This window comes from Hoplias malabaricus, chromosome 11 (assembly GCF_029633855.1).
Source record: "Hoplias malabaricus isolate fHopMal1 chromosome 11, fHopMal1.hap1, whole genome shotgun sequence".
NCBI classification, from domain to species: domain Eukaryota; kingdom Metazoa; phylum Chordata; class Actinopteri; order Characiformes; family Erythrinidae; genus Hoplias; species Hoplias malabaricus.
The window spans coordinates 4,008,528-4,020,546 of NC_089810.1; positions in this window are offsets into that span (position 1 = coordinate 4,008,528).

Consider the following 12,019-nt stretch of genomic DNA (forward strand, 5'->3'; position numbering starts at 1 on the left):
TTCCCCACTTTTTCTTTAAACACTCTCGAAACACTTACGAAAAGTCTCTCTCTGACACTCTCTAGGCAGAGATGTCCTTTCCCCACTTTTCTTTAAACACACCCACAAAAAATTCATGGCTTTTTCCAGCACATGGAGAAACTAGTTCTCCCCACACACAAGCAACCACAAAAGAAAGGGGGTTGATCAGTCCCCTACTTTCTCCTTTTTCTCCCCCCAAAAAAAAAAATTTTCTTTCAGCTGACACACACACAGTTACAGACAAGGGACAAAGTTATAAGATGGAAAAAGGGAGGGGGTGAGACACACACACTCAGCTGACACATACACATACACACACACAGCAAGACACTCCTCTATCGCCCTCTAGCGAGCAAAAAACATACACAACAGTCATGTAAACAGCCTCTAAGAATAACACAAGCTCTCAGAACAGACATAAAACATGAATACACAATAAAATTCCATTAAAATACACACCAAAACCAGGTGGGAACAACTTCCACCTTTATAAAACCTGCGGGAACAACATCCGCATCCGATATACCATAAATTTCATTTAAATCCACAATAACCCATGGTGGGAACAACTTCCACCTTTATAAAACCTGCGGGAAAAACATCCGCTTCCGATACACCATAAATTTTATTTAAATCCACAATAACCCATGGTGGGAACAACATCCACCTTTATAAAACCTGCGAGAATATGATTATACTTCAGGGCAGACCACGCCCACGGACGGCCTTTCCGACCGAGCAATTATCTCGACACCTCGTCAGGTCCGAGGGGGGCACGCCAGCTCCCAGTCCCAGTTTTTTAAATTCCATAATTAATTTTCCAAACAAGCAACCCCAAATGTATAAACTGATAAAAATTATAAAAACATATTTAAAATAAATTGATTTGCTCAATACCCCACTCCGGACCACCGTCGGGGCTCCACACCACTCCAATTTAAAAAGTCCAATATGCAGAATTTGAATAAAACAGGGTCTGCACACCCACCTTAGTATGTTGCGGCCGCGAGTGGAAAGAAGTCCTAAGTTGTCCGGTCTGGACCTCCCGCACGTTAGGGGTCACCAATTTGAAGATAAAAATGTTTCTTTGGACCGTTCTCAAAGTATTTAAAATTTACCAACTCATGAGAAAATAACAAAAAAGGTCCAAAATACACTCTCCCTCTTCGGGGGAGGCATGTCCGTCACGAGAGAGTCGCAGACACCAGTCGAGTGAAGTTCAAAGCAAATCAAAGTATTTATTTACCAAAATACTGGATCCAGGAGAACTTACACATTGAGAACAGTCTAATACCCCTCCCAAGTGAAAATTCTGACCTCCCATGATCTGACTCCAAGTTATACCCCAGATGACGTATAGCCTGTGGTGAGGCGTTTCTGGCTGATTAGCGTATATTAATATGCATAATTTCACATGTTAGTACTCAGCTCTTCACGTGCAATATTCAGGTGCCTGTTGTGACCCTGAAGACATTCTTTATCTGGTCAGGCTGACCATGGGCCTCTCTTCTCAGCACTTTTTCCCAAGAGACTAAAATTTAGGGAGTCAGAAATACACTTCAAGGCCACAAACAGAAGCTACAGATCAGTGCCTCCGTGCCCAACACTATGATGTCAGTGTGTTACAATCCTGGAGTGCACATCTGTTCAAGGTTAGACGTTAAGAATTAAAAATGTGTAAATCTCAAGTTATCATGCCATATAGTGAAGTTAGCTTATAATATGTCTTTAGGAGTAATTATCATATGAGTTAGTAGTGCAGAATCAAGCAAAAATGTTTAACTACATGTGTAAGGTCAATTTGACCTTCTGGATCCTATGAGTTAAAAAGTCCAAAATGCAACCAATTAAACTAGAGTCCAGTGCAAAATTACCTGCCAGCCTCTCGGCCAGTACACTGGGCTGAATAGTATTAAAAGCTGATGAAAAATCTATGAATAGTAGTCTAGCATGTTTTTATGCCCATCAAGATGTTCAAATAAATAACGGAGTAAAGCTGCAGTAGCGTCCTCCACCCCCTGTTTACCCCCTGTCTGCAAACTGCAGTGGATCTAAGTGTCTCTCTGTCTTTGCTACTATTTTTCTCTTAATCAATTCCTCAAATGCTTCCATCACTAAAGATGTTAAAGCCACAGGTCTAAAATCACCAAAGTCTGAAGGCTTAGGCACCTTAGGTAGTGGAATGAATATTGATTGCTTCCGTAAACTAGGCACACATTGTAAAATCAAGGACTGCTTAAAAAATCAAAAAAAGTCCTTTGCACAGAAATGTAACAATTTACCCCCAATTTTATCTGGACCTGAACTCTTCCTTATTTTAGTCTGTTGGAACACCCTTTCTACACATGACACGTTAAAAAACACTTGAGCTTCCGCTCTAAATGTAATTTTCTGCTCCTCTGTCCCTTCTTTGAGATCCTCGTCTACAAATCTTTAATAAAACCTATTAAAATCATTAGCCAACTCTCGATCACTTTTACCACTATCAAGTAAAATACGTCTTCCTGCTATACCAACGACACCCGCCATCATGTTCAAACCCTTCCACATAGATACTATATTATTCTTTTGCAATTCCATTTCTATTCTATCCTTATACCTTTTTTAGCAACTCTAATTTCTCTCTGTACCAGTTTACACATCTCGATTTGTTCTAATCTCGCTCCCTGTTTAAAGGCTAAATACTTTTTGTATATAAGAGCCTTCAACTCTTTTGTAATCCATGGCTTATTGTTAGGATATACTCTTATTTGTTTCACTGGTAGAACACTTTCTTCACAAAAAGCCACGTAATCACTAACCACTTCTGTCAACTCATTAATATCCTTAAATGAATCTAAAAACACATCCCAATCTGTACATGAGAAACCACCTTTCAACACCAGAACTGAATTTTCATCCCACAACCGAACTTGTTTTCTAACTACCTTCTCCCTTTTCAGCACTGATCTATAAGCTGGGACTAAATAAATGCAGTTATGATCTGCTAAGCCAAGTGGGGGTTTAACAAAAGACTTATACACATCCTTAATTGAACCATAACACAAGTCCAATGTTCTCTGTCTACGAGTAGGACATGTAACATACTGATAAAAAGTCTTTAATTTAGGCTTTAATGAAATATTATTAAAATACCCCAAAATAAAATTAGGAGCCTCAGGAGATATTGACTGCAACTTCTGTACTACCCTCTAAATTATATCAGTTGCTACATTACCAACAGCTTTAGGATGGACGTAATCAACTGTTAAAAAAGTTGTGGAAATTCTCTTGGCAAATACATTGGACGCAGTGAAACAGATAACAGTTCAATGTCCTTAGTGCAAATGCGTTCTCTCACTAGTATAGTTTTACACCACTGCCGGTTTATATAGAGACAAACTTCGCCCCCTTGCTTCTTCCCAGTTGATTCACAGTCTCTGTCCAAGCGAATCGGTTCACCGAATCCCACTTTTGACAAATCAGAGTCTGAGTCTCTTTCAGTCAGCCATGTTTCTGAAAAGGCCAACACACAGGTGTCCCTAAATTCATGTAGAAAATGCACATTTGCATGCAATTCATCGATTTTATTCCGTAATGACTGAACATTGGCCAGAAGAATCGACGGTAGGGCAAATCATGTAGTCCGCGTCCACTTTTTCAGTCTCTCACGTAACCCTCCCTGCTTCCCTCGCTTCCTCTGCTTCCTTGGTGAAAAACTTGCTGGTTTTCCCACAGTCTCGGCAACATAATACACTGTGGCACACTGTAGTCCTGAACACCAGTCAGTGAGTTTAGCCCTAGCAAAAACTCCCATCTGTATTGCAGCCGAACTGGCTTGCTCAGCTGTTCATGGTGCAGAAGACCCGCTGCCACCAGAATCAAGCATAGAATCACCAAAAGAACGTGAGAATTAGCCCCCAAACTAAACTCTTGCAGGTCAGATGGTTTGGTTCACTTCAGCTATCACAGCTTTGTAAACCTGCTCAGAGTTCATCATCAGCACCAGTGGCACATGGTTTATTGACCTAGTATTAACTATATACATATTAATAATTTTATTTTTAGTAAGAACAATGACATAGTTCTATGAAAAATAATTATGACTATTGTCTTAATGTTCTAATGAAGAAAAAAATGGTCTAACAGTGTTAATGGTGTTAATCAACAACTTAATACTATGTATCTCTTAAGGAACATTGCCAGATTAGGGGTAGAACGTTGGCAAATGTGTTAAAACATCTCTGACAGTTAACCAGTGTCTCAATATCAGGTGAGTAAATCAATATATATTTTATATTATCAATGAAATGTCCTGTAAAATCCCTGAGCACATTATTTATTAATGCTTAGAATACAGAGGGGGCGTTAGTGAGGCATAATGGCATCACTCTATACTTATAGTCTTCCATACATTTCTCTTTTTAATTCTAACCAAGCTGTAGGCACTGTGGTCTAATTTAGTGAATATTGTGACTCCTTTGAATTACTCTACGAGTTCATTATGCAGAAAGCTGGCCTCCATTTGAATGGGTTGTTATTGTGTGACTAATCTGTTTTTCCACTGGATCACCATCTAGAGCTGAAACACCCACTGGGATAGGTAACGGGAAATGTACATTTACATTTACAGCATTTAGCAGACCCTCTTATCCAGAGTGACCCACAAAAGCGCTTAGTCTTCAAACAGAATGTTTATCCTAGCTAGTACAAATAGGTTCCAGTCCAATCCCCTTTGAGCTTGAGCACGACCAGAACAAGGGCCAGTGCTGATACCTAGAAAGAACTAAACATAGTAAGTGCAATACACAGCATCTAGTCAGGGCCTGTAGTCTCTGGAGTATTCTCCTCAAAATGAAGTTACCTTCAAATCCAGAATCAATTAAGACTGAAAGAGACAGAAACATGGTGGTGGGATACTTGTATTGGAATCAGCACTGATTTATGAATCATATGGCCTGCACTGGGGGCGGCATGGTGGCGCAGCAGGTAGTGTTGCAGTCACACAGCTCCAGGGGCCTGGAGGTTGTGGGTTCGATTCCCGCTCCGGGTGACTGTCTGTGAGGTTTCCTCCGGGTGCTCCGGTTTCCTCCCACAGTCCAAAAACACACGTTGCAGGTGGATTGGCGACTCGAAAGTGTCCGTAGGTGTGAATGTGTGTGTGTCTGTGAAGGACTGGCGTCCCCTCCAGGGTGTATTCCCGCCTTGCGCCCAATGATTCCAGGTAGGCTCTGGACCCCCCCGCGACCCTAAAATTGGATAAGCGGTTACAGATAATGGATGGATGGCCTGCACTATTATGCACAGTATTAGTGCATGGATCTCTTTCCAGGTGCTTTCACCCAAAACAGCCTGATTGCCTTGTGACGAATGGAGCAGTTCTGAATGTGATTTCCTGACACCCTGTAGCAGAGGCTAAGAAACCTTTTTCACCTCCTTTGCTGCTCTGCCAGAGAAAGATGAAATGAATCACACTTCATTGTTTCTGTCTCCTCCTCAGATGTCCCAATAACTGTGGGAATTAGTCTTGAACGACAATGTTGAGAGTGACTGTGCAATAAATTATTGATGCAAATAACTAGGTTTATTAAAGCTTCAGGTCCGAAACCTTCATCTTAACAAGCCAACTCGGACACAATATCACCTTTATGAAGTGCTACTATGAGTGAAGGTTCATTCCAGCTACTTTCAGCAGCCAGAGTGGGAAATTCCAGGCCATAGTCTATTATGAGATACTTTCAATGCCTAATTTTTCTTAAATCATCAAATCAAATTTATTTGTATAGCGCTTTTTACAGCTGGAGACTTTGCTCAGTGTCAGGCTCAACTGACAGACTGAGGAAGTCATTTGTTCCCAGGGCTATTGAGCTGTTCAATGCTTCACTCAAGGGGAGAGGAGAGATGGACTTCTCTGCATAGTCTGTCTGCCCCTCCAACTCCTCCATATTTGTACATGTGTACCTAACTGGACAATAGACAAGTCAACCACTGAACAAGTCAGCCATCTCATCTACCTCATGTGTACTTTAACCTGACAGCTAAAATAGTAGTTTTATACGTAATACAGGAACATTGCACTGAACTGCCTTGCACTATTTATTTTACTATATTTATTTCTAATTCTGATACTGCACTGATATTGCACATTCCATACACTTTGCACTATCCACACTTTTTCAACTTTTAAACTATATACTGCACTCAAGAGATCATCTTCAGCTGCTCACTGTATCACAGATTCTTGCCAGGGTATGTTTGATCATTCTTAAGCACACAATGTTAACTTTTTGGTATTTGATTATTTGATATTTTCATATATGACTCAGCCTACATAGTATTTCAGACACTCTGGTGTAGTCTGACATGCCTTGATTGTTTTACAAATTGTACGCATCTGAAATTATTTTTTTCTCAAAGTGTTACACATGCATTTTTCAGAACTATCTCTGCAACAACAATGTTGAAATAGTAAGAGTGTCATACATCTATATTTTGATTAAATTTACTCTAAACTTAGACTTTCCAAAAACCTATTTTCAGAAGTGCTGATATATTGTGAAAAAACACATTCTAAACATTTCTCGCCGGGACCTTTGAGGTAAAAACTTTGTGAACACGGGTCTTGGCAACACACTGCTGATTCTACTTTTCATAAATTGTATGTAATTTTATACTTAGGTGCGAAAACCGAGGTCCCCACTGCCAAATGAATGGCCCATTAACTGTCAAAAGAGAAGAGACCAGAGGCAGATGGTCACAGTTTATTGCAAAAAAAGAACTAAACAAGCAATAAAAACAAAAAAATAAATAACTGGCATGAATTAAAATAAATGGAAAATGTGTTCACATGTAAAGATAGTGATAATATACTAAAGATAGTCATACTCTATATCCTTGTGTGTGTATATATGTATGAGTCAGTGCAACAAAAGATGCCAGTCTCTAAAACTGTTTCTGTCTGGCTGCATGCAAAGGTAGACATCACACTGTTCACACTTCCATGGGGTTTTTGTTTGCTTTTCCCTGTGCTTCCTGCAGTATGCACAGGTCTTTCGGCCAGCAGTAGCTTTTATACTTTGGTTAGTGACATCACTCCCAGGAATCGGCAAATGAAGACCACTGGAAATACTACTGGACCACTTTGCAGGGGGCTCATTTTCCATACCACACAGCTGTTCAACAAGCTCTTCCATGAATGCCTTGTGGGTCAGTTACAAACACAGTGTCTGACCCTATATGTGCAGTCTTCCATTCTAGACCAAGGAAAAGAGTCTGGTCTCATAATTGAATTAACTTTTCTGTAGTTTGTACAAAATTTACTGGTGCCATCAGGTTTGGGTACTAGTAGAAAAGGAGAACTCCCAGATCTCCTAGGGGATAGGGGCTAAACCATTCTCTAATAAATACTGAATTTCTTTTTGCATTTGCTGACATTTACATATGTGTGACTAGGTGAGTGTGTGAAACTCGCCACATTGTGAGTGTGTGTGTGACTGGGTAAGTGTGTGTGTGACTGGGTGAGTGTGTGAAACTGTCCACAGATGTGAGCGTGTGTGACTGGGTGAGTGTGTGAAACTGTCCACAGATGTGAGTGTGCGGGGACTGATGGTGCACTGCTGCTGGATTTAACAGAGCGCTCTGCAGAGACAACTTTAAGGTCTATAGAGATGATACAGGTTTATGGTTCATTATCTGAACTGTCTCTCTGTTCAGTTCACTATCGATATCTATTCTTTAATTTTTATGTGTTTGTGCAACATTTTAGAACCCCGTACTCTTCCTGAACCTGTGCAGGAGCTGCGTGCATTTGGCTCCTTGGACACTGGAGTATTACAGAGATTAAATTTTAAGCCCTCAATCATCCAAACATCATCCCAGGAATTGTAAGGTGTGTTATAATTGATGCACTGTAACTGGTGCAAGGGTGTATTCAGTATAGTCTCATGTGTTTACTCTGTGGCCTGTCGCTGTGCATGGTCGTGCACCTCCAAAGTTTTTATAACTAGTTTCATACAAAACCAACACATTTAAAGGAACTTCTACAAATCAAAACCAATTCCACAGGCATTTATCCCTCTATGAGAGACCACAGAGAGAGAGTCAAATGGCCCAAAACTTATAGAAGGAGCTTGTGTGAAGAATAAAACGCCTTTAGTTTCTGTGCAGCTTCCCCCACCAGAATTGTGCAGGGCTAACTACAGTGAACGTGCAGCACTGTGTAAATGTCTTAGGCTCTGACGGATCTAAATGACTAAAACATTGACTTCATTATTAAATATGGAATTACATCAATTAAAATAATAATAATAATGTTTAAAGTAAATACTATAATTAATAATGATGAAAGTGTAAAGCTGGTTTTCTCTGAGAGAGTTGGTCTGTGTGCTCTGTGAGGCCTGAGAAAGCTTATCAGAGACACTGAAGAAGCCCACTGTAGTTCAGCAGAATTCTGGTAAACATTACACAGACACTATTAGGTGAACAGAGGCTCTTACAAAAACTGAGTCTTATCATCAAAACACCTGCCGGATCCAAAGGCAGGGGTCTGAGACAGTGATAGTTTTAAACTTTTAATATCAATGTGTTTTATTAGCACACGGGGAAACTGTGAGAAAGGACCAGCTCAAGGTCTGAGACCTGAAGCCTGAAGTTGTTATTTGGTGAAACTTGGCTGGAAAATAATGAAAGCATTGTCTATACAGCAACCTAAAATATCATGTAGTTTGGAAATAATAATGAAGGGCTGTGATGTATTTGGGAGGACAGGGAGAAGCTAGAGGAGGATGTGAAAAAACAGAAACAATGAATGGGGAGAAAAAGGAGGATGGGAAAGAGTAAAATGGCCTTGAGTAGAGATAAGAACCTTTTCTAAGAAGCACACAAACTTTCTTTTAAACCGAATAGTAAACAATTTGAGTGAACCGGAAGTAGAAGTCCTTATATGTACTTGGGCAATAAGGTACCTTTTGATTGTAATGATCCAACTCAGCCTATGGAGTGTGTGAAAAAGGTGAAGGAATATCCTCATCACGTCTGAATACTGTATACAAATGAGAGCTTCACGTGCTTTTTTGTTTGTCTTCTTAGACTTTTCCAGGTTAATGTGTGTAAATCTTACCCTGTTTCATTAATGCTTTTTGGTGTCTCTGTTTAGACTTACCCGGGTTGATGTGATTATACTTTAACCTGTTTAAATAAAGTAATGAACCTGTTCTCTTTTAAACCTCAAACCTGTGTCTGTGACAGTTTTAGTTATTGATTTTTATAGAAATAGTGATTTTTAAATGAGGCACATACAACGCTAAGTCAGGCTTTAAAGGAGAAAGCCTTTGTGACCCGACAGCTCCTAAAATGATCATTATTTAAAATATCTTCAATGAGTGGTGCTTGTGTACAATTATAAATATAAAATAGGGGATTATTTTCTAAAACTGTGTTGTTAGCGAATGTGAAGAAAGGAGACGTTAAAGTTTAAACTGATACATTAACACACAGAATATCACTCTGTACGCAACAATGTTTGTGTTTGTTATCTGTTTTTATTTTTATTTCTTACTGCTCAGATAATAGCCTCATTTCTGCACAGTACTATGTAACTCAGCTTTAAGGCATAATCTGTCTAATGCCTCGCAATAAACTTTCCCATAAGTGAGTAAAAAATATACAGAGAATGAAACTGAAAAGTGCAGATTTGAATGCTCTTCAATAAAATTGATCTTGGCTCAGATCAGTTGTTTTCTTTCGCTTTTCTCTGTAGATTTTTAAGGCTTTTTGCTGTGGATCCTCAGTCCTAGCGCTTCCTTAAAAGGCGGTCATTTGAAATTCATGGGCGGAGCTTATGGTAATGGCATGTTAATTGTGAAGAAACCTGACTCTAAAGTATCACTACAATAGCCGCTAGGGGCGCAATTCATATTTCACAACTTGTAAAGTAAACATCTAATTCTGATTTGCTGTGTGTGTAAATTAAACGTGATCCGTGTTATACTCTGCACCCAGTCTGTTCACTTTGCAGTTACAACTGTGGTAAAAAAAAACAAAAAAAACAACAGTATTTCTTAATTGTGTAGATGTGTGAATATTGTACTTCTCCAAATAGTCTCTGAATTTTTATCCAGTCCCCAACAAATAAGTTAAAATGCAAATTTAATGAAGTGTAGGTGAATCATTAAAAGATATTACTTTCAACCGCGACCCTGAAATGGATTAAATGTCAAAGATGATGATGATGAAAATGATGATATTACTTTCAGAAAACCTGTTGCTGAAATATGTGATGTGATGAAATATGTGATGAATCCATGTGCGCAGAGCTCAGTGCTCTCTTAGGGGACAATATTATTTTGGCAGAGTTTCGTCAGTTAATGCGCCACCTAGGTGTGCAGTTGCACCAAAATGGCAATCATGTCTCCGACCCCCATAAGGAATGTGTGTGAAGTTTTGTAAAATTTGGGGAAAGCTTTCCTGAGTAACAGATTTATTTGTGTGATGTTTGGAAATAAAGCTCCGCCCATGTCCCATGTTAAATGAGCAGAGCCCACAACCCACTGCATTAAAATCCCAAGACTTTTCTGATAATCATTAAATTTGAGGTTCGTGGGATTCTCCTGAAGCCACATGTGTCCTTATTGGGTAAAAAACAGAGACCTATTCACGCTCAAAAGTGTGAGATTTTTGAAATCAGATCAAAATTGAAGGGGGGCAGATTAACACTGCTATAACACTTAAAAATGTCAGCATCTAATCGAGCAGCTCCTCACTCCATTTTGTTTTCCTGCCCTTATGTAGAAGTCCTTCACTTCAGTAAAATTTAAAGCAGTATGTTCTTATTTTTAACTTCAGTTTGCACAGAAGGTATTCAGAAGACTGTGGACTGGTTTGTGCACCTTATTTACAGCGAGGAGTAAGTCATGCTTTTAATCAGGTGTTTATTTAACCAGAAAAACATGTAAACAGTAGTGAACTGACACCTGAGTCACAGTTTACTGTGGGAATGACTTGTTACACTCCAGTAAACCACTGACAGTTTCAGACTGTAATTTACACATTCACCACTTCATAACTTTCATATTGTATAAGATTTAACACAAGATGAAGGTACCATATGAAAGCTGGGACTGTCCTCTCTCCACTGGAGTGGTGTAATTAACACTAATGAGGAATCTGTCTCAAAAACGCCATGTGCTCAATAATAAAAGAAAGAAATATGTAATGTGCTGGCCTGGCTGGAAGGTGGGCCCAAGTTGTCTTCACTTGTCTGCTGCTTTCTTTTGGACTATTGAGGCGGCCCGGAGGGCAATTCTGTTTTTCTGCCATGTCCGACGGCATCGTCGAACAAATTGCTCAGCAGCTGGGACTCCTGCATCAACCTCCTGCTCTGGAAAAATTGGAGGGTCATAACCAAACTGGCACTCAAAAGGAGACATACGCAGGGAAGTGTGCCATAAGGTATTGTGGGCATACTCTGCCCAGATCAGGTGATCAGCCCAGGAAGACGGATTGAAGGAGACAAGCCACCAGAGGGTACGTTCTAGGTCTTGATTGACCCTTTCTGTTTGGCTGTTAGACTGCGGATGAAAACCCGATGATAGACTCACCGAGGCCCCTAGTAGTTGGCAAAAGGCCTTCCAAATCCTGCTAGCAAACTGGGGGCCCCGATCAGTGACCAAATCAGTGGGGAACCCATGGACCCGGACCACGTGCTGTAGCACCAGTTTGGCAGTTTCCTTGGCTGATGGGAGCTTGGGGAGTGCCACAAATATACAGGCCTTAGAGAACCTGTCGACTATGACTAATATCAGCGTTGCCCTGGGATTTGGGCAAACCTGTTATAAAAGTCCAAGGAGAGGTGGGACCATGGACATGAAGGTATAGGAAGTGGGTGGAGTAAGCCTGTCAGTCGTGTTCTGGGCTCTATTTCGGGCACACGTCTGACAGGTGGCCACATAGGACCGGACATCTCGTTCCATGTTAGGCCACCAAAATCATCTCTGCAAAAAGTTCAGGGTACGGATAACCC